The 27,330-nt window shown below is 49.3% G+C and overlaps 2 protein-coding genes across 4 annotated transcripts in view; one reads left to right on the top strand and one right to left on the bottom strand.

Annotated features, from left to right (window-relative positions):
• GPC2 (glypican 2) overlaps positions 1–27,330 on the bottom strand; it is an 81,868-nt gene that overhangs the window by 53,247 nt on the left and 1,291 nt on the right. The gene's annotated exons all lie outside the window — the stretch shown is intronic.
• MCM7 (minichromosome maintenance complex component 7) overlaps positions 18,514–27,330 on the top strand; it is a 217,614-nt gene continuing 208,797 nt past the window's right edge. The window contains exon 1 of the mRNA XM_077261705.1: positions 18,514–18,517. The gene's annotated coding sequence lies outside the window, so the exon portion shown is untranslated. The remainder of the gene's footprint in view (positions 18,518–27,330) is intronic.

Raw genomic sequence — 27,330 nt, 5'->3', positions numbered from 1 at the left:
AGGCCCAACTCGTTGCTGACAGTAGATGTAAAGATTTTGGCTAAAATTTTGGCTTGCCGTTTGGCGAGTGTAGTTCAGGATCTTGTTCATCCTGACCAATCCGGATTTATGCCAAATAAGTCTAAGGCGATTAATTTGCGTAGACTTTTTCTGAATTTGCAGCTGCCGTCTGACAATAGGGGTAGTAGGGTTGTAGTATAATTGGAGCCGCGTAAGGCGTTTGATAGTGTTGAGTGGCAGTATCTTTGGAGGGTGTTGGAACGCTTTGGTTGTGGGCCGACCTTTATTTCATGGATACAGTTGCTATATACTTCCCCAACCACTAGGGTCAGAGTTAACGGGCAAATGTCTGGGAGCTTTGCGCTTCATAGGGGGTCTAGTGTTATGATCCGGTGGTAGGATCACAAACTGACCTGTCATATAACCAGAGTATAAGGACAAGTTCTGGGGATGTGGAAGCTATACTGACCGCAATCCTGATCCTATCCAAACACACTAAAGGCAGCCGTGGAGCGTTACCTAAAAACCTAGACGCCTCATCACAGCCTGAGAAACTGGCTACCCCTAGAGAGAAAGCAAAGACCTCACTTGCCTCAGAGAAATAACCCCAAAGTTTTAGACAGCCCCCCACAAATAATAACGGTGAGTGTGAGTTAAGGGGAAAATACAAACGTAGAAATGAAAACAGGTTTAGCAAATGAGGCCCGCTTACACTAGATAGACAGAAGATAGTTAGGAATCTATGCGGTCAGTACAAAAACTATCAAAAACGAACCACGCAGAGAATACAAGAACCCCCACACCGACTCACGATGTGAGGGGCGCACTCTGCACCCCAGAACTAACCAGCAAGCGAAAAATCACATTAAAGCAAGCTGGACTGAACTCATAATATACTGAGAAACGTTTTCAAGGAAATAATGAGCAAATGAACAAGCAAGACTTAGCTTCTCCAGCAGGAGACAGGTCACAAGGGAGGTCCAGGAAAGATCAGAATCAGGACTGAGTACAACGACAGCAGGCAACAAGTGAAGGTCCAGGTGAGTTAAATAGGAACAGCATAGCAGGAAATGGAGCAGCTGAGCCCAGCCACAGACCAGCCATATCGCTAAAGGCCACCAGAGGGAGCCCAAGAACAAACTCACACAGTACCACTCATGGAATCCACAACAGTACCCCCCCCTTGAGGAGGGGTCACCGAACCCTCACCAGAGCTCCCAGGCCGATCAAGACGAGCCGAATGAAAGGCACGAACCAAATCGGCCGCATGGACATCGGAGGCGACAACCCAGGAATTATCCTCCTGACCATAGCCCTTAAATTTAACTAAGTACTGAAGCTTCCGTCTCGAAATATGAGAATCCAAGATCTTCTCCACCACATACTCCAACTCCCCCTCAACCAAGACCGGAGCAGGAGGGTCAACAGAAGGGACCACAGGCACCACATATCTCCGCAACAATGACCTATGGAACACATTATGAATGGCAAACGATGTTGGGAGGTCCAAACGAAATGACACAGGGTTGAGGATTTCTAAAATCTTATAAGGACCGATGAAACGAGGCTTGAACTTAGGAGAGGAAACCTTCATCGGGACATAACGAGAAGACAACCATACTAAATCCCTCACACGAAGTCGGGGACCCACACAGCGACGGCGGTTAGCAAAGCGCTGAGCCTTCTCCTGTGACAATGTCAAATTGTCCACCACGTGGTTCCAAATCTGCTGCAACCTATCCACCACAGAATCCACCCCAGGACAGTCAGAGGGCTCAACCTGACCTGAGGAAAAACGAGGATGAAAACCAGAATTGCAAAAGAAAGGTGAAACCAAAGTAGCAGAACTAGCCCGATTATTGAGGGCGAACTCAGCCAATGGCAAAAAGGTCACCCAATCATCCTGATCAGCAGAAACAAAACATCTCAAATAAGTTTCCAAGGTCTGATTAGTTCGTTCGGTTTGGCCATTCGTCTGAGGATGGAAGGCCGACGAAAAAGACAATTCAATGCCCATCTTAGCACAAAAGGACCGCCAAAATTTGGACACAAACTGGGATCCTCTGTCAGACACAATGTTCTCCGGAATACCATGCAAACGAACCACATTCTGAAAAAACAGTGGCACCAAATCGGAGGAGGAAGGCAGCTTAGGCAAGGGCACCAAATGGACCATTTTAGAAAAACGATCACAAACCACCCAGATGACAGACATCCTCTGAGAGACAGGAAGATCCGAAATAAAATCCATGGAAATATGCGTCCAAGGCCTCTTCGGGACAGGCAAAGGCAAAAGCAATCCACTGGCACGAGAACAGCAAGGCTTGGCCCGAGCACAAATCCCAAAGGACTGCACAAAGGAACACACATCCCATGACAAGTAAGGCCACCAAAAGGAACTCGCCACCAAATCCCTGGTACCAAAAATCCCAGGATGACCCGCCAACACCGAAGAATGAACCTCGGAAATAACTCTACTGGTTCATCTGTCCGGGACAAACAGTCTCTCCGGTGGACAACGGTCAGGTCTATTGGCCTGAAACTCCTGCAGCACCCGTCGCAGATCAGGAGAGATAGCAGACAAAATCACCCCCTCTCTGAGGACACCAGCCGGTTCAGAAACTTCCGGGGAGTCAGGTACAAAACTCCTAGAAAGAGCATCAGCCTTCACGTTTTTCGAACCCGGAATATATGAAACCACGAAATCAAAACGAGAGAAAAACAGCGACCATCGAGCCTGTCTAGGACTTAACCGTTTGGCAGACTCGAGATAAGTCAAATTCTTGTGATCCGTCAAGACCACCACACGATGCTTGGCTCCCTCAAGCCAATGTCGCCACTCCTCAAATGCCCACTTCATTGCCAACAACTCTCGATTACCAACATCATAATTCCGCTCGGCAGGTGAAAACTTTCTTGAAAAGAAAGCACATGGTCTCATCACAGAGCCATCAGAGCTTTTCTGCGACAAGACAGCCCCTGCTCCAATCTCAGAAGCATCAACCTCGACCTGAAAGGGAAGAGAAACATCCGGCTGGCGCAAGACAGGAGCCGAAGAAAACCGATGTTTCAGCTCCTGAAAGGCCTCCACGGCCGCAGGAGACCAATTCGTCACATCAGAACCCTTCTTGGTCAAATCCGTCAAAGGCTTAGCCACACTAGAAAAATTAGTGATGAAGCGACGGTAAAAATTAGCAAAACCCAAGAACTTCTGAAGACTCTTCACAGATGTAGGTTGAGTCCAGTCATAAATAGCCTGGACCTTGACTGGATCCATCTCAATAGTAGAAGGAGAAAAAATAAAGCCCAAAAAGGAAACCTTCTGGACTCCGAAGAGACATTTAGAGCCCTTCACAAACAAGGCATTGGCACGCAGGACCTGAAATACCATCCTGACCTGCTTCACATGAGATTCCCAATCATCAGAAAAGACCAAAATATCATCCAGGTACACAATCATAAATCTATCCAGATACTCTCGGAAGATGTCGTGCATGAAGGACTGAAACACAGAGGGGGCATTAGAAAGCCCAAAAGGCATAACCAAGTACTCAAAATGGCCCTCGGGCGTATTAAATGCTATTTTCCATTCATCGTCCTGCTTTATGCGCACAAGATTGTACGCTCCTCGAAGATCTATCTTGGTGAACCAACTGGCCCCCCTAATCCGAGCAAACAGATCGGACAACAGTGGCAAGGGATACTGAAATTTGACCGTGATGTTATTCAGAAGGCGATAATCTATACAGGGTCTCAGAGAACCATCCTTCTTGGCCACAAAAAAGAACCCCGCACCCAAAGGGGACGAGGACGGACGAATATGCCCTTTCTCCAAAGACTCCTTTATATAACTCCGCATAGCGGCATGTTCTGGTACAGATAAATTAAAAAGTCGTCCCTTAGGGAACTTACTACCAGGAATCAAATTTATACTGCAATCACAATCCCTATGAGGAGGTAGGGCACTGGATTTGGGCTCATCAAATACATCCTGGTAGTCCGACAAAAATTCAGGGACTTCAGAAGGAGTAGAAGAAGCAATTGACACCAAAGGAGCGTCGCCATGAATTCCCTGGCAACCCCAACTTGACACAGACATTGCTTTCCAATCCAGGACTGGATTATGAGTCTGCAGCCATGGCAGACCCAACACAACAACATCATGCAAATTATGTAACACAAGAAAGCGAATCACCTCCTGATGTGCAGGAGTCATGCACATGGTCACCTGAGTCCAGTACTGAGGTTTATTCTTGGCCAATGGCGTAGCATCAATTCCCTTTAGTGGGATAGGGAATTGTAAAGGCTCCAAGATAAAACCACAGCGCCTGGCAAATGACAAATCCATCAAATTCAGGGCAGCACCTGAATCCACAAAAGCCATAACTGAGTAGGATGACAGAGAGCAAATCAAAGTAACAGACAAAATGAATTTAGGATGTACAGTACCAATGGTGACAGACATGGCGAACTTCTTTGTGCGCTTAGAACACTCTGAGATAACATGAGCAGAATCACCACAGTAAAAGCACAACCCATTCTGACGTCTGTGATTTTGCCGTTCAATTCTGGTCAGAATCCTGTCACATTGCATAGGCTCAGGTTTCTGCTCAGAAAATACCACCAGATGGTGCACAGGTTTGCGCTCCCGCAAACGCCGATCAATCTGAATGGCCAAAGACATTGACTCATTCAGACCCGCAGGCGTGGGGAACCCCACCATAACATCCTTAAGGGCTTCAGAAAGACCCTTTCTGAAAATCGCTGCCAGGGCGCACTCATTCCATTGAGTGAGCACAGACCACTTCCTAAACTTCTGACAGTAAACCTCTGCTTCATCTTGATCCTGAGAGAGAGCCAGCAAAATCTTTTCTGCCTGGTCTACTAAATTAGGTTCCTCATAAAGCAATCCAAGCGCCAGAAAAAATGCATCCACATTTAGCAATGCAGGATCCTCTGGCGCCAGAGAGAATGCCCAATCTTGAGGGTCGCCACGCAACAAAGAAATAACAATTTTAACTTGCTGAAGTCACCAGAGGAGCGAGGTCTCAGAGAAAGGAATAACTTGCAATTATTCTTAAAGTTCAAAAACCTAGATCTGTCTCCGGAGAACAGCTCAGGAATTGGTATTTTAGGCTCTGACATAGGACTGCGAACTACATAATCCTGAATGCCTTGTACCCTTGCAGTGAGATGATCCACACTAGCAGACAGACTCTGAATATCCATATCTGCACCTGAATTCAGAACCACCCAGAGATTAAGGGGAGGAGAGAGGCTAGACACACTGCAGAGGAAAAAAAAAAAAATGACCTCATGATTTCTCTTCTCCCTCTTCTGTGATACATTAACACTTTGTGGGCCTGCTGTACTGTTATGATCCGGTGGTAGGATCACAAACTGACCTGTCATATAACCAGAGTATAAGGACAAGTTCTGGGGATGTGGAAGCTATACTGACTGCAATCCTGATCCTATCCAAACACACTAAAGGCAGCCGTGGAGCGTTACCTAAAAACCTAGACGCCTCATCACAGCCTGAGAAACTGACTACCCCTAGAGAGAAAGCAAAGACCTCACTTGCCTCAGAGAAATAACCCCAAAGTTTTAGACAGCCCCCCACAAATAATAACGGTGAGTTAAGGGGAAAATACAAACGTAGAAATGAAAACAGGTTTAGCAAATGAGGCCCGCTTACACTAGATAGACAGAAGATAGTTAGGAATCTATGCGGTCAGTACAAAAACTATCAAAAACGAACCACGCAGAGAATACAAGAACCCCCACATCGACTCACGATGTGAGGGGCGCACTCTGCACCCCAGAACTAACCAGCAAGCGAAAAATCACATTAAAGCAAGCTGGACTGAACTCATAATATACTGAGAAACGTTTTCAAGGAAATAATGAGCAAATTAACAAGCAAGACTTAGCTTCTCCAGCAGGAGACAGGTCACAAGGGAGGTCCAGGAAAGATCAGAATCAGGACTGAGTACAACGACAGCAGGCAACAAGTGAAGGTCCAGGTGAGTTAAATAGGAACAGCATAGCAGGAAATGGAGCAGCTGAGCCCAGCCACAGACCAGCCATATCGCTAAAGGCCACCAGAGGGAGCCCAAGAACAAACTCACACAGTACCACTCATGACCACAGGAGGGAGCCCGAGAACGGAATCCACAACAGTCTAGGCAGGGGTGTCCACTGTCCCCGCTGCATTTTGCTTTGGCAGTGGAGCCTTTGGCACAGACAATTCGGAGGGCGGCTTCGGTTAAAGGGTTCAGATATGGCTTGGTAGTAGAAAAAGTATCCCTGTATGCAGATGATATGTTGCTTTTTTTGGAGGATTCAGGAGAGTCGTTATTGAGAGCAATGGATATTATTAAAACATTTGGTTCTATATCGGGATTAGAAATTAACTGGGAAAAATCCACCGTCATGGCTGTTATGATCCTTAGTGGTTGAGGATCACAAATGACTCCAGCTAAGTAGCAAACATAGGACAAGCTCTAGGGAGGTGGCAAACTGGACTGACCGCAAATCTGAACCTATCCAAACACACTAGAAGTAGCCGGTGAACGTGCCTAAAAATCCTAGACGTCTCGAGCCAGCCTGAGGAACTAACTACCCCTAGAGAGAAAGAAAGACCTCTCTTGCCTCCAGAGAAATAATCCCCAAAGATATAGAAGCCCCCAACAGATAATAACGGTGAGGTAAGAGGAAGGCACATACACAGGGGTGAAAGCAGATTCAGCAAATGAGGCCCACTAATACTAGATAGCAGAAAATAGTAAAGGGGTCTGTGCGGTCAGTAAAAAACCCTTACAAAATATCCACACTGAGATTTCAAGAACCCCCGCACCAACTAACGGTGTGGGGGGAGAAACTCAGTCCCCTAGAGCAACCAGCAAGCGAGGAAATCACATTTTAGCAAGCTGGACAAGTAACATGATAAATGCTGATGATCAAAAATAAACAAACCAAAACTTAGCTTGTCTTGGAGAGACTGGGAGCAAGGTAGTCACAAGGAATCTGAAGAGCACTGAATACATTGATAGCAGGCAAGGAACTGAGTATCCAGGTGAGTTAAATAGGAAACCAACCAAGGATAACGAACCAGCTGATGCTGCAAACCTGCAGAAAGACAACACTACACAGTACCGCTTGTGACCACTAGAGGGAGCCCAAAAACAGAGTTCACAACAGTACCCCCCCCTTGAGGAGGGGTCACCGAACCCTCATCAAGACCCCCAGGGCGATCAGGATGAGCCACGTGGAAGGCACGAACCAAATCGCCGCATGAACATCAGAGGCGACAACCCAGGAATTATCCTCCTGACCATAGCCCTTCCACTTAACCAGATACTGAAGCCTCCGTCTAGAGATACGAGAATCCAAAATCTTCTCCACCACGTACTCCAATTCGCCTTCGACCAGCACCGGAGCAGGAGGCTCAACAGAAGGAACCACAGGTACCACATACCTCCGCAACAAGGACCTATGGAACACATTATGAATGGCAAACGATGCTGGGAAATCCAAACGAAAAGACACCGGGTTAAGGATTTCCAAGATCTTATAAGGACCGAAGAAGCAAGGCTTGAATTTAGGAGAGGAGACCTTCATAGGAACATACCGAGAAGACAGCCACACCAAATCCCCAACACGAAGTCGGGGACCCACACCACGGCGGCGGTTGGCAAAGCGCTGAGCCTTCTCCTGTGACAACCTCAAATTGTCCACCACATGGTTCCAAATCTGCTGCAACCTATCCACCACAGAATCCACCCCAGGACAGTCAGAAGACTCAACCTGACCCGAGGAAAAACGAGGATGGAAACCAGAATTGCAGAAAAAAGGCGAAACCAAAGTAGCAGAACTAGCCCGATTATTAAGGGCAAACTCGGCCAATGGCAAAAAAGTCACCCAATCATCCTGATCAGCAGAAACAAAACATCTCAAATAAGTTTCCAACGTCTGATTAGTTCGCTCGGTTTGGCCATTAGTCTGAGGATGGAAGGCCGACGAAAAAGACAAATCAATGCCCATCTTAGCACAAAAAGTCCGCCAAAACCTGGACACAAACTGGGATCCTCTATCAGACACAATATTTTCAGGAATGCCATGCAAGCGAACCACATTCTGGAAAAATAGAGGAACCAAATCGGAGGAAGAAGGCAACTTAGGCAAGGGCACCAAATGGACCATGTCACGATATGGTATGAAATATCATATAAGTTTAGTTTCTCTTGTCAGCCCAGGATGTGGGCTAAGAAACCCCCCTTCTCTCTGGTTCTCTTTCCTTCCCTGTGTTTCTAACTGTGTAGAAGAGCTTGCCTTGTGGGGGAGTTTTATTGACGAAAGGTATTTACGACCAGTATTTCTTGTGGGGGGAAAGTGCCCAGCTTTAACTAGATTAGAACCTTCCAGAAAATGAAAGTCTTTTGTTCTGTTTTTGGAAGATATTATGCAAACCGGTTAAGTTACGAACACCAAAATATATCGTCATAATCACACTCGGAGGATCTACGCATCACTCTAATCACAGGCTTGTAGCTCCATCTGGTACAGAGGTAGGGATTTCTCTGTCAGTGTGCGTGACAAATAGGACATATTTGATCTCATCGGAATGCCCACGATACTATGAGATGAACGATGGGTAGGGTGCGATTATTTTATGTTCTGTAGCGAAGTTACGGGCATCAGATATATTTAATGCCCAGTGAGCAATACTGAAGAAGTAGGAGGGGTTGGAAAAACCAGCCCTTTCTGTGAGGTCACAGGCTGTAGGTTATAAAGTTGCTGGCAGGTTTCCAGGGGGAGAGTTGTGAGTTTTTACCTGAAGCGACCAGACTGCGAGTGCCAATGCACTGGGATAGATGGAAAGCTCCTAGCCTGTAGCCTGCAATGCAATGATCTGAGAATATGTGAGTGTTACCTTTTCTTCATTTAATCCTTTTATTTTCATAATTACCTTGTACATATTTGCAATTGTCTCATTTGTAACATCTTTGTGAAAAATTTTATAAACACTGCCTAAAAATCATTTATGGGGTATAATATTTAATACTAGTTCGTTCTTCCTGCCCTAAACCGTACCCTGTCTCTGAAGGGAATTACGCTACTGTTTTGGGTTGCTCCGGACCGTTTAATCGGAGCTGGTGGCGGCGATACCGTGTGCAGGCTGTTGGGGGGTCACTGTAGCGACTGCGGCTTGATAATTATTGTTCCTGCCTGAGTGGGAGTAGTTATCGCGTTGCTGTAGTGCGCCCAATAGCCAGTACATAGCAGGCAGCCTTTCTGGCGACTAATTACCCCAGGTGCAGTACCGAATCTGACCTGAGAGTAAGGGGGGCGCCAGAGAGCTGCAAGTGCTCAGTGGAACTGTAAGCGGGATAGACACAAATCCCTGCAGTTCATGGTATACTGAAGAGCAGTGGGATACCTAACATAAGCCCCTGCTGTAAACTAAGAGGTCAATAGCCTCGTGTGTGTTTTTTCATCACATTGTGGCAGTGGAGGGATAACTAGGATAAGCCCCCTGCACATGTGATAGCCGTCTGTTGGTCTAAAGTCACCCCAATCCGTGACATATTGTGGGCAGCGGCTAAGGGATCTTGACAATTGGTGACAGTCACGGTGTGAATCGTGACATAGTGGTGGCAAGGCGGTGGGATATTAGAGCATTAGTGAGTTGGTTTGAGCAATCATTCCTCTCACTAAAAACTTTCAGAAAGTTCTTGCGAGAACTCTGCGCAAATAAGTTTGGAGAACGAACTCAGTGTTTATTAGTTGTGAGACAATTGTGTACTGGTAATTATCCCTTCCCTTTCTCTTCGTTTTTCTATTCTATCTTTTATTTGGCAACCATGGCAACGAAAGGAGAAGCCTGGTACACCCAGCAGAAGAAAGACACTCTTGCTGGGATATGCATGTACCATGGCCTAAACCCCCAGAACAAGACCAAGACTCAAATGGTCGCTGAACTGGTGCAATTTGAAGCAGACCAAGCCAGGCCACAGAGCCCAGAGGCCGCAGAAGCCGGCACAAGCGAGCATGGTGCTGCAGCAGAGGTACAACCACCGAATACGGGCCCTACTGGCAACCAAGGGGGCGCAGACCTCCTCCTGCAGCTGGCTCTGCAACAATGCCCCGCAGATGACCTAGAGAGACGTCTGCAGCTGATCCAGCAATACCAAGAGCGAGCCGAGCGAGAGGCCCAAGCGCAGCGGGAGTACCAGCTGCAGATGGCCCGACTGCAAATGCAGGGGTCATCCCAGTCAAGTCGTGAGCCCAGCAGCGCTCAGACACCAAAGCCCCGGCCCGACCACTTTCCTGTTATGGAAAAGGATGGGGACTTGGACACTTTTCTGCGGGCCTTTGAGAAAGCCTGCAGACAGTACCAGCTGCCTACACAAGAATGGGCACGATACCTGACACCAGGGCTGAGAGGAAAAGCTCTGGAGGCATTTGCTGCCCTCCCTCAAGAACAAGATGGTGACTATGAGGCCATCAAGCAGGCTCTCATAGCCAAGTACCAGCTTACGCCCGAGGTGTACCGCAAAAAGTTTCGGACCCTCCTACGTGGCCCACACGACAGTTACAGTGATGTGGTGCATAGACTGGGGACCCACTTTGACCAGTGGACCCAAGGACTGTCAGTGACCACCTTTGCACAGCTGCGAGACCTGATGATCAAAGACCAGTTCTTCCGTCTTTGCCCAACTGAGGTGCGACAGTTCGTGATGGACAGAGAACCCAAAGACGTGACGAAAGCAGCGCAGATTGCCGATGCCTATGAGGCCAACCGTAGATCGGAAGTGCGGAAGCCAGTCACCACCAGCTGGAGAGGGGGTAAGCCTGCAGCCAACGCCAGTACCCCTGCCAGCCAACACACCAGAGGTCCTGTCCCCGTGGCCAACAGCACCAGACCTACCACCGAACTTCGCCAGTGTTACCACTGCAGGCAGACTGGACACCTCAGTCACCGATGTCCAGCCAGGCAGAAGAACCCCTCATCCCAGGCCCCAGGGCCTAATGCAGCAGTTCTTTTGGTGGGTGGTGTGGCTGGGAGGGTGTGTGATAACGTACAGCATGTCATTGTGGGAGGTCGTGTTGCTACAGGCCTCAAGGACACCGGGGCTGAACGAACCCTCATCCGACCCGAACTGGCGGCCCCTGAAGAAATCATTCCGGGGAAAACCCTAACTGTCACTGGGATTGGGGGCATCAGCTGTCCCTTACCGATGGCCCGGGTTTTTATTGATTGGGGTGCCGGGAGGGGGGTGAAGGAAGTGGGGCTGTCTGATAATTTGCCCACTGATGTTTTGTTGGGGACTGATTTGGGGAGGTTGTTTGCATACTACGTCCCTGACACCCCTCCCCAATCTACTAATGAGGGTAAAGTTAACCCTGGTGATGATGATGATGATGATGATGATGGGAAATCGCATGTGTTACCTGACCATGCTTTATCTTGTAATGATGCATCTGTTAACCATTTTTTCCCTAGGATTGATGGTGGAAATGTTGTACCTGTGCCAACTGTATCTGATAATGATGTTTCTGTGAAAGTTGATGTGTCCATAGGTACAGGAGTGCACAGCCACGTCGCTCTGCGGAGTGAGACGGCTGAGGAACCCATAGCAGGGGCAAGTGTCGGTGCTACAGGAAATGGGGAGATACATGGGAACCGTGAGGAAGGTGATGCCATGCAATTGACCAGTGCCACCGAGGAAGGTAACTGGCCCATAAGTAGCAATGCTCCCGAGGTAATGGGGGTGGATGGGGAGGTAGAGCCCATAGCAGCGTCGGCTGTTGGGTCTGTAGAAATCCCCGGGGAGACAGCCTACGTAGCTGCTGTCACCCGCAGTCAGAGTGCCCGGAACGCAGATACCGGTCTGCCTTCCGGACCCTCCTCAGTCATCAGTGTGACTGAACCAGAGGTGGACCCAGAGCAGGTCCAAGAGGGTTCCCGTGGGGAAGGGACCCTGACATCGCTTTTGGCTTCCCCTAGCCAGGAGTTTCAGGCCGCTATGCACACAGATGCGAGCCTAGAGAGGTTGAGACAACTCGCCGGGACATCATTCTCCGAGACTGATAAGGAGAAGGTGTTCTGGGAAGGAGGAAGGTTGTACCGGGAGACAGTACCCGGAGAATCACAAAAGGAGTGGTTGAGGGAAAGACAGCTGGTCGTCCCACAGCAATTCCGGGGTGAGTTGTTGCGGATTGCCCATGAGATCCCGCTAGCTGGACACTTGGGGATCAGCAAAACTAAGGCCCGGCTGTCTCAACACTTCTATTGGCCTAAGATGGGGACAGATGTGTCAAACTACTGCCGCTCCTGTGTCACCTGTCAAAGAGTGGGGAAGGCGGGGCCTGCTCTTAAGGCTCCCCTGATCCCTTTGCCAGTGATAGAGGAGCCTTTCCAGAGGATTGCGGTGGACATTGTGGGCCCGCTGGCCGTCTCCAGCAGCTCTGGAAAGCGATTTATTCTTACTGTGGTAGACTACGCTACCCGGTACCCAGAGGCAGTAGCTCTGTCGTCAACTAGGGCAGATAAGGTGGCGGATGCCCTGTTGGCCATCTTTTCACGGGTAGGATTTCCCAGGGAAATGCTTACTGATCGAGGGACCCAATTTATGTCTCACCTAATGGAGGCTCTCTGTAAGAAAATGCAGGTGAAGCACCTGGTATCGAGTGCGTATCACCCACAGACCAATGGCTTGTGTGAACGCTTCAATGGTACCCTCAAACAGATGCTACGCATGCTGGTTGAGACACAAGGGCGCGACTGGGAGCGGAACCTCCCACACCTGCTATTTGCTTACCGAGAGGTTCCGCAGGCCTCGACGGGGTTCTCCCCCTTCGAGCTCCTGTACGGCAGGCGAGTCCGGGGACCCCTTGGGTTGGTAAGAGAATCCTGGGAAGAGGAGCCGAACCCTTCTGAAGTGTCCATAGTGGAGTATGTCATGCGCTTCCGTGACAAGATGCAGACCTTGACGCAGTTGGTGCATGACAACATGACGCAGGCTCAGGCTGATCAGAAGCACTGGTACGACCAAAACGCCCGGGAGCGGACCTACCACGTGGGTCAAAAGGTGTGGGTGCTGGTTCCTGTACCAACGGATAAACTTCAGGCAGCCTGGGAGGGCCCGTATGTCGTCCACCAACAGCTCAACCCAGTCACCTACGTGGTCACGCTTGACCACGCTCGGGGTAGGCGAAAGGCCTTTCACGTCAACATGATGAAGGCTCATCACGAACGTGAACCTTTCGTCCTACCGGTCTGCAGCTTACCCGAAGACGGGGAGGAAGACACCCTCCTGGACATGCTGGCCCAAGCCAAGGCCCGTGGGTCCATTGAGGACGTGGAGGTGAGCGCCTCGCTAGATGAACCACAGCGGTTGCAGTTGCAAACCACACTGGAACCCTTCCGGGTCGTGTTCTCCAACCGGCCTGGAAGGACTGAGTTAGCCATCCACGAGGTGGACACCGGGAATCACGCCCCACTACGGCGAACACCCTATCGAATCTCTGACCAGGTGCAGCAGATTATGCGCCAGGAGATCGATGAGATGTTGCAGCTGGGGGTGATTCGACGGTCAAAGAGCGCGTGGGCCTCACCTGTAGTTCTCGTGCCAAAGAAGGACCGGACCACTCGGTTCTGCGTGGACTACAGGGGGCTCAACGCCATTACAGCCTCTGACGCGCACCCAATGCCGCGCATCGAGGAGCTGCTTGAGAAGTTAGCTGGCGCAGAATACCTGACAATAATGGATCTGAGTCGCGGATACTGGCAGATTCCCCTGAGCCCCGAGGCGCAGGAGAAGTCCGCCTTTATCACCCCCTTTGGACTGTACGAGTCCACGGTCATGCCCTTCGGCATGAAGAATGCCCCTGCCACTTTCCAGCGGATGGTCAATCTCCTGCTTCAGGGACTGGAGAAGTACGCTGTGGCGTACTTAGATGACATTGCCATCTTCAGTCCCTCCTGGGATGAACACCTGCAGCATCTCGAGGAGGTGCTCGGGCGAATTCACCAAGCAGGCCTGACTATCAAGCCCGGAAAGTGCCAGATGGGCATGAGGGAGGTTCACTACCTGGGACACCGGGTAGGCGGAGGCACCCTGAAACCGGAGCCTGACAAAGTGGGCGTGATCGTGAACTGGCCCACTCCCAGGAACAAGAAACAGGTGATGTCCTTCCTGGGCACTGCAGGGTACTATAGGCGCTTCGTGCAGCACTATAGTAGCCTGGCAAAACCTTTGACGGACCTCACCAGGAAGAAGCTACCCCACATCGTCAACTGGACAGATGGCTGTGAGGGGGCCTTCCAGGCGTTGAAGACCGCACTGTGCAATGCCCCTGTGTTGAAAGCAGTCGACAGCAGTCGACCGTTCTTGGTACAGACCGACGCCAGCGAGTTTGGCCTTGGTGCTGTGCTCAGCCAGGTTGACTCGGAGGACCAAGAGCACCCCGTGTTGTACCTGAGCCGGAAACTTTTGCCGAGGGAAGTGGCCTACTCCACCATTGAGAAGGAGTGCCTGGCCATAGTCTGGGCCCTGCAGCGCTTGCAGCCCTACTTGTACGGGCGCACCTTCACTGTGGTGACCGACCACGACCCTCTGCGCTGGCTAAGCACCATGTGTGGAACCAATGGCAGGTTGCTACGCTGGAGCCTTGCCCTTCAGCAATTTGACTTCACCATTAAACACAAAGCAGGCAAAGAGCATGGGAATGCAGATGGACTGTCCCGCCAGGGTGAACCCACGGAGGTGCGCATGGAGGCATACCGAGAGGTTCTGCCGCCGTAGCGCACGCTAAAAGGGGGAGGTGTCACGATATGGTATGAAATATCATATAAGTTTAGTTTCTCTTGTCAGCCCAGGATGTGGGCTAAGAAACCCCCCTTCTCTCTGGTTCTCTTTCCTTCCCTGTGTTTCTAACTGTGTAGAAGAGCTTGCCTTGTGGGGGAGTTTTATTGACGAAAGGTATTTACGACCAGTATTTCTTGTGGGGGGAAAGTGCCCAGCTTTAACTAGATTAGAACCTTCCAGAAAATGAAAGTCTTTTGTTCTGTTTTTGGAAGATATTATGCAAACCGGTTAAGTTACGAACACCAAAATATATCGTCATAATCACACTCGGAGGATCTACGCATCACTCTAATCACAGGCTTGTAGCTCCATCTGGTACAGAGGTAGGGATTTCTCTGTCAGTGTGCGTGACAAATAGGACATATTTGATCTCATCGGAATGCCCACGATACTATGAGATGAACGATGGGTAGGGTGCGATTATTTTATGTTCTGTAGCGAAGTTACGGGCATCAGATATATTTAATGCCCAGTGAGCAATACTGAAGAAGTAGGAGGGGTTGGAAAAACCAGCCCTTTCTGTGAGGTCACAGGCTGTAGGTTATAAAGTTGCTGGCAGGTTTCCAGGGGGAGAGTTGTGAGTTTTTACCTGAAGCGACCAGACTGCGAGTGCCAATGCACTGGGATAGATGGAAAGCTCCTAGCCTGTAGCCTGCAATGCAATGATCTGAGAATATGTGAGTGTTACCTTTTCTTCATTTAATCCTTTTATTTTCATAATTACCTTGTACATATTTGCAATTGTCTCATTTGTAACATCTTTGTGAAAAATTTTATAAACACTGCCTAAAAATCATTTATGGGGTATAATATTTAATACTGGTTCGTTCTTCCTGCCCTAAACCGTACCCTGTCTCTGAAGGGAATTACGCTACTGTTTTGGGTTGCTCCGGACCGTTTAATCGGAGCTGGTGGCGGCGATACCGTGTGCAGGCTGTTGGGGGGTCACTGTAGCGACTGCGGCTTGATAATTATTGTTCCTGCCTGAGTGGGAGTAGTTATCGCGTTGCTGTAGTGCGCCCAATAGCCAGTACATAGCAGGCAGCCTTTCTGGCGACTAATTACCCCAGGTGCAGTACCGAATCTGACCTGAGAGTAAGGGGGGTGCCAGAGAGCTGCAAGTGCTCAGTGGAACTGTAAGCGGGATAGACACAAATCCCTGCAGTTCATGGTATACTGAAGAGCAGTGGGATACCTAACATAAGCCCCTGCTGTAAACTAAGAGGTCAATAGCCTCGTGTGTGTTTTTTCATCACATTGTGGCAGTGGAGGGATAACTAGGATAAGCCCCCTGCACATGTGATAGCCGTCTGTTGGTCTAAAGTCACCCCAATCCGTGACATATTGTGGGCAGCGGCTAAGGGATCTTGACAATTGGTGACAGTCACGGTGTGAATCGTGACAGACCATCTTGGAAAAACGATCACACACCACCCAGATGACAGACATTTTCTGAGATACAGGAAGATCCGAAATAAAATCCATGGAAATGTGCGTCCAAGGCCTTTTCGGAATAGGCAAGGGCAAAAGCAAACCGCTGGCACGAGAACAGCAAGGCTTAGCCCGAGCACAAATCCCACAAGACTGCACAAAGGAACGCACATCCCGCGACAAGGAAGGCCACCAGAAGGACCTAGCCACCAAATCTCTGGTACCAAAAATTCCAGGATGACCCGCCAACACCGAAGAATGAACTTCGGAAATAACTCTGCTGGTCCATCTATCCGGGACAAACAGTCTCTCTGGTGGACAACGGTCAGGTCTATCCGCCTGAAACTTCTGCAGCACTCGTCGCAAATCTGGGGAAATGGCAGACAAAATCACTCCCTCTCTGATAATACCAGCCGGCTCAGAAACTCCCGGGGAGTCAGGCACAAAACTCCTAGAAAGTGCATCAGCTTTCACGTTCTTCGAACCAGGCAGGTATGAGACCACGAAGTTGAAACGGGAGAAAAACAACGACCAACGAGCCTGTCTAGGATTCAGGCGCTTGGCAGATTCAAGGTAAATCAGATTTTTGTGATCCGTCAAGACCACCACACGTTGTTTAGCTCCTTCGAGCCAATGTCGCCACTCCTCAAATGCCCACTTCATAGCCAACAACTCCCGATTACCAACATCATAATTCCGCTCGGCAGGCGAAAACTTTCTTGAAAAGAAAGCACATGGTCTCATCACAGAGCCATCAGAGCTTCTCTGCAACAAAACAGCCCCTGCTCCAATCTCAGAAGCATCAACCTCGACCTGGAAGGGGAGAGAAACATCTGGCTGACATAAGACTGGAGCTGAAGAAAACCGGTGCTTCAGCTCCCGAAAGGCCTCCACGGCCGCAGGAGACCAATTAGTCACCTCAGAACCCTTCTTGGTCAAATCCGTCAAAGGTTTTACCACGCTAGAAAAATTAGCGATGAAACGACGGTAAAAATTAGCAAAACCCAAGAACTTCTGGAGACTCTTAACAGACATGGGCTGAGTCCAGTCATGAATAGCCTGGACCTTGACTGGGTCCATCTCCACAGTAGAAGGAGAAAAAATAAACCCCAAAAAGGAGACCTTCTGTACTCCGAAGAGGCATTTTGAGCCCTTCACAAATAAAGCATTAGCACGCAGGACCTGAAACACCATCCTGACCTGCTTCACATGGGACTCCCAATCATCAGAAAATACCAAAATTGTCCTCCAGATAAACAATCATAAATTTATCCAGATATTCTCGGAAGATGTCATGCATGAAGGACTGAAACACAGAAGGAGCATTAGAGAGTCCAAAAGGCATCACTACGTACTCAAAATGGCCTTCGGGCGTATTAAATGCTGTTTTCCATTCATCTCCCTGCTTAATGCGCACAAGGTTATACGCACCACGGAGATCTATCTTGGTGAACCAACTGGCACCCTTAATCCGAGCAAACAAATCAGACAATAGTGGCAAAGGATACTGAAATTTGACTGTGATTTTATTCAGAAGACGGTAATCTATACACGGTCTCAAAGAACCGTCCTTCTTGCCCACAAAAAAAAATCCTGCACCAAGAGGGGAAGAGGATGGGCGAATATGTCCCTTCTCCAAATACTCCTTTATATAACTCCGCATTGCGGCATGCTCTGGTATAGACAAATTAAAAAGTCGTCCCTTAGGGAATTTACTACCAGGAATTAAATTTATAGCACAGTCACAATCCCTATGAGGGGGCAGGGCACTGGACCTGGGCTCATCAAATACATCCTGGTAGTCAGACAAAAACTCAGGGACCTCAGAAGGAGTAGAAGAAGCAATAGACACCAACGGAGTATCGCCATGAATTCCCTGACAACCCCAACTTGACACAGACATAGCTTTCCAATCTAAAACTGGATTATGAGCTTGCAGCCATGGCAGACCCAAAACGACAACATCATGTAAATTATGCAGAACAAGGAAGCGAATCACCTCCTGATGTACGGGAGTCATGCACATGGTCATTTGCGTCCAATACTGAGGCTTATTCTCAGCCAATGGCGTAGCATCAATTCCCCTCAGAGGAATAGGAAATTCCAAAGGCTCCAGGACAAAACCACAGCGCCTGGCAAACGACAAATCCATCAGATTCAGGGCGGCACCCGAATCCACAAAAGCCATAACCGGGTATGACGACAAAGAACAAATCAAAGTAACAGACAAAATAAATTTAGGCTGTATAGTACCAATGGTGACAGGTTTAGCGTTTTTTTTTTAAGCGTTTAGAGCATGCTGAGATAACATGAGTAGAATCACCACAGTAAAAGCACAACCCATTTTGACGTCTATGACTTTGTCGCTCAATTCTGGTCAGAGTACGGTCACATTGCATAGACTCAGGTCTCTGTCTAGAAAATACCGCCAGAGGATGAGCAGATCTGCGCTCCCGTAAACGCCGATCAACCTGAATGGCCAAAGCCATAGAATCACTCAGACTTGTAGGGGTGGGAAACCCCACCAAAACATTCTTAACGGCCTCAGAAAGACCTTCTCTGAAATTTGCAGCCAGGGCACACTCATTCCATTGAGTAAGCACCGACCATTTCCGAAATTTTTGGCAATACACCTCTGCTTCATCCTGACCTTGAGAGATAGCCAGCAACGCTTTTTCTGCCTGATTCTCAAGATTAGGCTCCTCATAAAGCAGTCCAAGAGCCAGAAAAAATGCATCTACATTAAGCAATGCAGGATCTCCTGGCGCCAGAGAGAAAGCCCAATCTTGAGGGTCGCCACGCAACAAGGAGATAACAATTTTAACTTGCTGAGCGGAATCACCAGAGGAACGAGGTCTCAGAGATAGAAATAACTTACAATTATTCTTAAAATTTAGAAACCTAGATCTATCTCCAGAAAACAACTCAGGAATGGGTATCTTTGGTTCTGACATAGGGCTATGAATAACAAAATCCTGAATACTTTGCACCCGTGCAGTAAGATGATCCACATTAGAAGTCAGAGTCTGAACATTCATGTCTGCAGCTGAGCTCAAAACCACCCAGAGTTCAAGGGGATGAAAGAAGCTAAACAGACTGCAGCAAAGGAAAAGCGGGAGGAGAAAAAAAAAAAATGTACTCAGGTCTTCTTTTAATCCCACTTCTGCGATGCTTTAAACACTTTTTGGCCTGCTATACTGTTATGATCCTTAGTGGTTGAGGATCACAAATGACTCCAGCTAAGTAGCAAACATAGGACAAGCTCTAGGGAGGTGGCAAACTGGACTGACCGCAAATCTGAACCTATCCAAACACACTAGAAGTAGCCGGTGAACGTGCCTAAAAATCCTAGACGTCTCGAGCCAGCCTGAGGAACTAACTACCCCTAGAGAGAAAGAAAGACCTCTCTTGCCTCAAGAGAAATAATCCCCAAAGATATAGAAGCCCCCAACAGATAATAACGGTGAGGTAAGAGGAAGGCACATACACAGGGGTGAAAGCAGATTCAGCAAATGAGGCCCACTAATACTAGATAGCAGAAAATAGTAAAGGGGTCTGTGCGGTCAGTAAAAAACCCTTACAAAATATCCACACTGAGATTTCAAGAACCCCCGCACCAACTAACGGTGTGGGGGGAGAAACTCAGTCCCCTAGAGCAACCAGCAAGCGAGGAAATCACATTTTAGCAAGCTGGACAAGTAACATGATAAATGCTGATGATCAAAAATAAACAAACCAAAACTTAGCTTGTCTTGGAGAGACTGGGAGCAAGGTAGTCACAAGGAATCTGAAGAGCACTGAATACATTGATAGCAGGCAAGGAACTGAGTATCCAGGTGAGTTAAATAGGAAACCAACCAAGGATAACGAACCAGCTGATGCTGCAAACCTGCAGAAAGACAACACTACACAGTACCGCTTGTGACCACTAGAGGGAGCCCAAAAACAGAGTTCACAACACATGGCTGAGGATGATTGTGTTGTTGATTTGCCAGTGTCTGGGGAGCGTAGTAGGCTGGCAGTGGTGCGACAGTTTAAATACCTGGGCATTCAGGTGGAACTCCCAATTTCGAGCTATGCAGATTTGAATCTGATTCCAATGCTGTGTAAGTTTAGGAGTAAAGTAGGGGCGTGGTGTAAACTGTATCTTTCAGTAGTGGGAAGAATTAATTTGATGAAGATGATTTTGATGCACCAACTGCTGTACGTCTTGCACAATGCCCCTAGGTGGTGGTTTCATACTATTGACTCTATATTTAGGGATCTTGTGTGGGGGAAAAAAGCAGCCGAGGATAGTGTTGAGCGATACCTTCCGATATGCATTGGTATCGGTATCGGATAGTATCGGCCGATACCGGCAAAATATCGGATCTCGCCGATACCGATACCAATGCATTTCAATGGGACGCAAAGTATCGGAATGGTTCCCAGGGTCTGAAGGAGAGGAAACTCTCCTTCAGGCCCTGGGATCCATATTCATGTGTAAAATAAAGAATTAAAATAAAAAATATGGATATACTCACCCCTCCGGCGGCCCCTGGACTTTACCGATGTAACCGGGAGCCTCCTTTCCTAAGAATGAGCGCGTGAAGGGCCTTCGATGACGTCGCGGCTTGTGATTGGTCGCGTGAGCGGTCACATGAGCGCTCACGCGACCAATCAGAAGCCGCGACGTCATCGAAGGCCCTTCACGCGCTCATTCTTAGGAACGGAGGCTCCCGGTTACATCGGTAAAGTCCAGGAGCCGCCGGAGAGGTGAGCATATCCATATTTTTTATTTTAATTCTTTATTTTACACATGAATATGGTTCAGATACCGATTCCCGATATCACAAAAGTATCGGAACTCGGTATCGGAATTCCGATACCGCAAGTATCGGCCGATACCCGATACTTGCGGTATCGGAATGCTCAACACTAGCCGAGGATCAGACTTGAGATATTGCAGAGGCCAAGGATGGAGGGGGACTGGCGCTTCCGAATCCTTGGATTTATTACGTAGCTGCTCAGGGCCAACATATGAGGGGGTGGAGGGATGTGTCTGGGGCTGGTTCAATACAAAGGGTCTTGGTCCAGGTGATGGAGAGGGATCCCTTGGTTCAGGGGTTGGAGGCAGGAAGTTTTAGGAAGATGGGTTTAGTGTATCCTACTTTAGCGCTGATACATAAAGTCTGGGAGGCAATTAAAAAGATTAGGGGTTTGGAGCACTTGACAAATTTTTCCCCGATATGGCAAAACGATATTCTACCAGAATTTAAAAATTGGATGAGACTGGGAATACAGTATATGGTTCAGGTGCAGGACGCGCGGGGACTGGTGCCCTTTGGAAAGTTGCAGGAGGATTATGGGCTACCGGAGGTCTGCAGATTTCAATATGGGCAGTTTTGGCATGCTTATGTTACGCAGAGCAAGACGATGAATATGGAGATTCACAAGGATATATTGATTGATTATGTCTGCACAGAGGGGGGAACAAAAGGGGTAGTGTCGGATATTTATAAGGATCTAATACATACTTTTATAAATAATTATCCTATTAGACCACAGAGGAAATGGGAGGAGGAGTTGGGTAGGATAGACGAAGATAAATGGGAAGTGATTATGGAATATATACCCCAACTATCGCTGAGTGAACTGGGCAGACTCTCGCAGATATATGTATTCCATAGAGTATATAGGACTCCTGAATAGCTCTATAGAGCGGGTCTGAGACAGACTTCTGAGTGTCCTCGGTGCCGTATGGAGGGAGCTGAAATTCTCCATATGTTATGGCAGTGTCCGAGTCTGAACCCATATTGGACAGCGGTGCTTAATGCCATTGGGGGAGCGAATGGTTGTAGGATTGAGAGGAATCCTGTGGTGTATACTGGGATATGTGAAGATCCGGGTGTATAATAAATATAAGGTGGCAATAGCTAGATTATTTTATATTGCTCGGAAACTGATCGCCAGATACTGGATAAATGAAGATTGAAGATCCGCCGACATTGAGGGAATTTTTCAGACAGTCTGACTATATTGTGAATATGTAAAAAAACATTTGTGTTAAAAGAAAAGGCGTAAGAACATTTGAGACTCTATGGACACCTTGGGTGGAGAGAAGATGACCCTGAACGTAGATTATACCATGCATTATGTAATGGGGGGAGGGGAAGGGAGGGAGGAAAATTTCGGAAACTAATGACCATTGTTAATGTTGTTCTCATTGCGATTTTTGTTTTATTGCTTTGTACCTTGAATTTGGTTAAGTAAAAATGTATCTGATTTAAAAAAATAAAATAAAAAAGTGTGACGCCGGCCTAAGTCGTGGGTGGATTGGAGCTCCACCCACAGATGTTACCTAGTTAAATCCCATTGTCAATTCACTGTCAATCTCAAATTCCACCCATCGGCGCCCTTGTCCCATGATTGGGGAGCGCTGATGGGTTGTATGACATCTGGGAGTCTGCATAAGGCTACTTTCACACTGGCGTTTACTGCAATACGTCGCAATGCGTCGTTTTGCCGAAAAAACGCATCCTGCAAAAGTGCTTGCAGGATGCGTTTTTTTTTGCATTGACTTACATTAGCGACGCATTTGCGACGCATTGCCACACGTCGCAACCGTCGTGCGACGGTTGCGCCGTGTTGTGGCGGACCGTCAGGACCAAAAAACGTTACATGTAACGTTTTTTGCTCCCGACGGTCCGCTTTTTCCGACCACGCATGCACGGCCGGAACTCCGCCCCCACCTCAACACACTTCCCCGCACCTCACAATGGGGCAGCGGATGCGCTGGAAAAATGCATCCGCTGCCCCTGTTGTGCGGCGCAGAGAACGCTAGCGTCGGGAACCTCGGCCCGACTCACTGCGACAGACCGAGCCCGACGCTAGTGTGAAAGAAGCCTAAGACACCACGCCTGTCATTGTAAACCTTTTGTGAACGCGGGCTTGAGGCCGGCGTTTATAGGAGATCATGATTTCTGCTATACATCGCAGTGATTAATCCCTGCTATGCACAACACAAGCGATCAGACGATCCCAGCTTCGAGGGGACTATTAAATACAGTAAAAAGTGGAAAAAAAAAAAACTTTTAAAAATATGAAAAAAAAAGTTAAAATCACCCCCATTGAAAATAAAACAATTAAAAAATACACATATCAGAAATGTCTGATTTATCAAAATATAAAGTTGAAAATATAAGGTAAATTAATCTGCTAGGTAAACGACGTAAGAAAAAATCAAAACGCCAAAAATTAATTTTTTTTGGTTGCTGCAACATTGCAGTAACATGCAATACTACGCTATCAACACATTGTATGAACCTCAAAATTGTATCAATAAAAACGTCAGTTCAGGGAGCAAAAAAAAGCCCTGACCCAGCCTCAGATCCCGAAAAATAGAGACTCTAGGGGTCTCGGAGGATAACAGAAAAAACATTTTCAGAAAAATTTTGGAATTTTATTTTACCATTTAAAGAGAAGAGGAAAGTACATGAAAAAGAGGAAAACGTATAAAAAAAAAAATAGGAAACCGAATAAAAAAGAGGAAAACGAAAAAAAAAGAGGAACACACAAAAAGAGGAAAAACATAAAAAAAAAAACATCCGCAGAAATCAGGGCAGATTTCTTCTGGGTTTAGACACATGTAGAAAAACGCAGCATTTCTGCTCTGTGAGAATATGGCCAGAGGAAAAACAAAAAAAAAAGTAAAAAAAAAAAAACCCAACCCAGAGCCACAAATGCCACAAAATACTTTGTGCATGTGCTGAATTTTCCAGTGCACTATATACTAGTTGTAATCTTAATATATAACTTACCTTGTAATGTCTTCACATCCTGTTCTGTCCAGATGTGTCCGCATCCCAGAATTCCAAGTGGCGGAAGTGCACCGACCGCCATGTTGGGACACCCAAGTGATGGGTGTCTCAATATGGAAACTGCTGGTGGTACCAGCCTCTTGCGCGGTACCACCAGCAGGACACCGTTGCACCACACACACACACAAACACACAGTATACGCTGTACGTACCACACACACACAAACACACTGTATATGCCATGCACACCACACACACACTGTATACACCATACGCAGCCTCTTGCGCGGCACCACCAGCGGAACACCATCGCACCACACACACACACACACTGTATATGCCATACACACCACACACACACACACACTGTATACACCATACACAGCCTCTTGCGCAGTACCACCATCGGAACACTGTCTCTGGGATCAGCTGAATGATTCACTGACCGCCGCCATCTTTGTACAGGAGGAGCGCATGCGCAGTTTTAATATGACCACCGCTATCTGTCTGCACAAAGATGGCGGCGGTCTGATTTACTAATTTAGGAGAAGACAGCAGATGGAGGAGAGAGACAGAGCACAGGGGGGAGACAGCTCAAACGGGACAGAATATGAGGGGAGAAAACAGCACAGGAAGGAGAGAGACAGCAGACAAGGGGGATAGCACATGGGGTAGACAGGTCAAAGAAGAGAGCACAGACAGGAGAAGTCAGCACATGGGGAAAGAGATTGTGGATAGGTGGGTGAGCACATGGGGGGAGATTCTCAATGCTGCAAAAGCGTGCCCCCATCGCGACATTACCACCCTCCATCTAGTTATATAATAACTGTTAAAAAAGTTGCAAAAACATAACTAAAAATGGGAAGAACGCACCACAAATGCGCCTTGCAACTATGCAGATATACAGCGGTATTTTTTCTGACAAAACCTTGCGCCCATTAAACCATCATTACCTTAGTTTAATGTGAATTTGTATGCACGTTCTCGCGGTGCGCTCACTTCCCACACACACGTCTCCGCGTCACGTCCACGCACTGTGCTTACGTCCCAGTGGTGCATTCATGTCAAAGATGTGCTCACGTCCCCGTGGTTCGCTCACATCTCCCATGCTGCGCTCACATCTCAGTGGTCCTCAAATCCCTGCAGTGCGCTCATGTCTCAGCGCTGCGCTCACGTCCCAGCGATGTGCACAAGTCCCGGCTCTCCACACACGTCCCCATGGTGCGCTCACGTCTCAGCGCTGCGCTCACATCCCCGCACTGCGCATACGTCCCCATGGTGCACTCACGTCCCCGCGCTGCGCATACGTCCCCATGGTACACTCACATCCCCGCGCTGCGCATACGTCCCCATGGTGCACTCACATCCCCGCGCTGCGCATACGTCCCCATGGTGCACTCACATCCCTGCGCTGCGCATACGTCCCCATGGTGCACTCACATCCCGGCGCTGCGCATACGTCCCCATGGTGCACTCACATCCCCGCGCTGCACATACGTCCCCATGGTGCACTCACATCCCTGCGCTGCGCACACGTCCCCATGGTGCACTGACATCCCCGCGCTACGCATACGTCCCCATGGTGCACTCACATCCCTGCGCTGCGCATACGTCCCCATGGTGCACTCACATCCCGGCGCTGCGCATACGTCCCCATGGTGCACTCACATCCCGGCGCTGCGCATACGTCCCCATGGTGCACTCACATCCCGGCGCTGCGCATACGTCCCCATGGTGCACTCACATCCCCGCGCTGCGCATACGTCCCCATGGTGCACTCACATCCCCGCGCTGCGCATACGTCCCCATGGTGCACTCACATCCCCGCGCTGCGCATACGTCCCCATAGCGCACTCACGTCCCTGCGCTGCGCATACGTCCCCATGGTGCACTCACATCCCCGCGCTGCGCATACGTCCCCATGGTGCACTCACATCCCCGCGCTGCGCATACGTCCCCATGGTGCACTCACATCCCCGCGCTGCGCATACGTCCCCATGGCGCACTCACGTCCCTTCGCTTCGCATACGTCCCCATGGTGCACTCACATCCCCGCGCTGCGCATACGTCCCCATGGCGCACTCACATCCCCGCGCTGCGCATACGTCCCCATGGCGCACTCACATCCCCGCGCTGCGCATACGTCCCCATGGCGCACTCACATCCCCGCGCTGCGCATACGTCCCCATGGTGCACTCACATCCCCGCGCTGCGCATACTGTACGTCCCCATGGTGCACTCACGTCCCTGCGCTGCACATACGTCCCCATGGCGCACTCACATCCCCGCGCTGCACATACGTCCCCATGGCGCACTCACATCCCCGCGCTGCGCATACGTCCCCATGGCGCACTCACATCCCCGCGCTGCGCATACTGTACGTCCCCATGGTGCACTCACATCCCCGCGCTGCGCATACGTCCCCATGGTGCACTCACATCCCCGCGCTGCGCATACGTCCCCATGGTGCACTCACGTCCCTGCGCTGCGCATACGTCCCCGTGGTGCACTCACGTCCCTGCGCTGCGCATACGTCCCCATGGCGCACTCACGTCCCTGCGCTGCGCATACGTCCCCATGGTGCACTCACGTCCCTGCGCTGCGCATACGTCCCCATGGCGCACTCACGTCCCCGCGCTGCGCATACGTCCCCATGGTGCACTCACATCCCTGCGCTGCGCATACGTCCCCATGGTGCACTCATGTCCCCGCGCTGCGCATACGTCCCCATGGCGCACTCACATCCCTGCGCTGCGCATACGTCCCCATGGCGCACTCACGTCCCCGCGCTGCGCATACGTCCCCATGGCGCACTCACATCCCTGCGCTGCGCATACGTCCCCATGGTGCACTCACGTCCCTGCGCTGCGCATACGTCCCCATGGTGCACTCACATCCCTGCGCTGCGCATACGTCCCCATGGCGCACTCACGTCCCTGCGCTGCGCATACGTCCCCATGGTGCACTCACGTCCCTGCGCTGCGCATACGTCCCCATGGCGCACTCACGTCCCTGCGCTGCGCATACGTCCCCATGGCGCACTCACATCCCCGCGCTGCGCATACGTCCCCATGGTGCACTCACATCCCCGCGCTGCGCATACGTCCCCATGGTGCACTCACGTCCCTGCGCTGCACATACGTCCCCATGGTGCACTCACGTCCCTGCGCTGCGCATACGTCCCCATGGTGCACTCACGTCCCTGCGCTGCGCATACGTCCCCA

Source organism: Ranitomeya variabilis, chromosome 5 (genome assembly GCF_051348905.1).
Source record: "Ranitomeya variabilis isolate aRanVar5 chromosome 5, aRanVar5.hap1, whole genome shotgun sequence".
In the NCBI taxonomy this organism is placed as follows: Eukaryota; Metazoa; Chordata; class Amphibia; order Anura; family Dendrobatidae; genus Ranitomeya; species Ranitomeya variabilis.
This window is presented reverse-complemented; position numbering and strand designations above follow the sequence as displayed.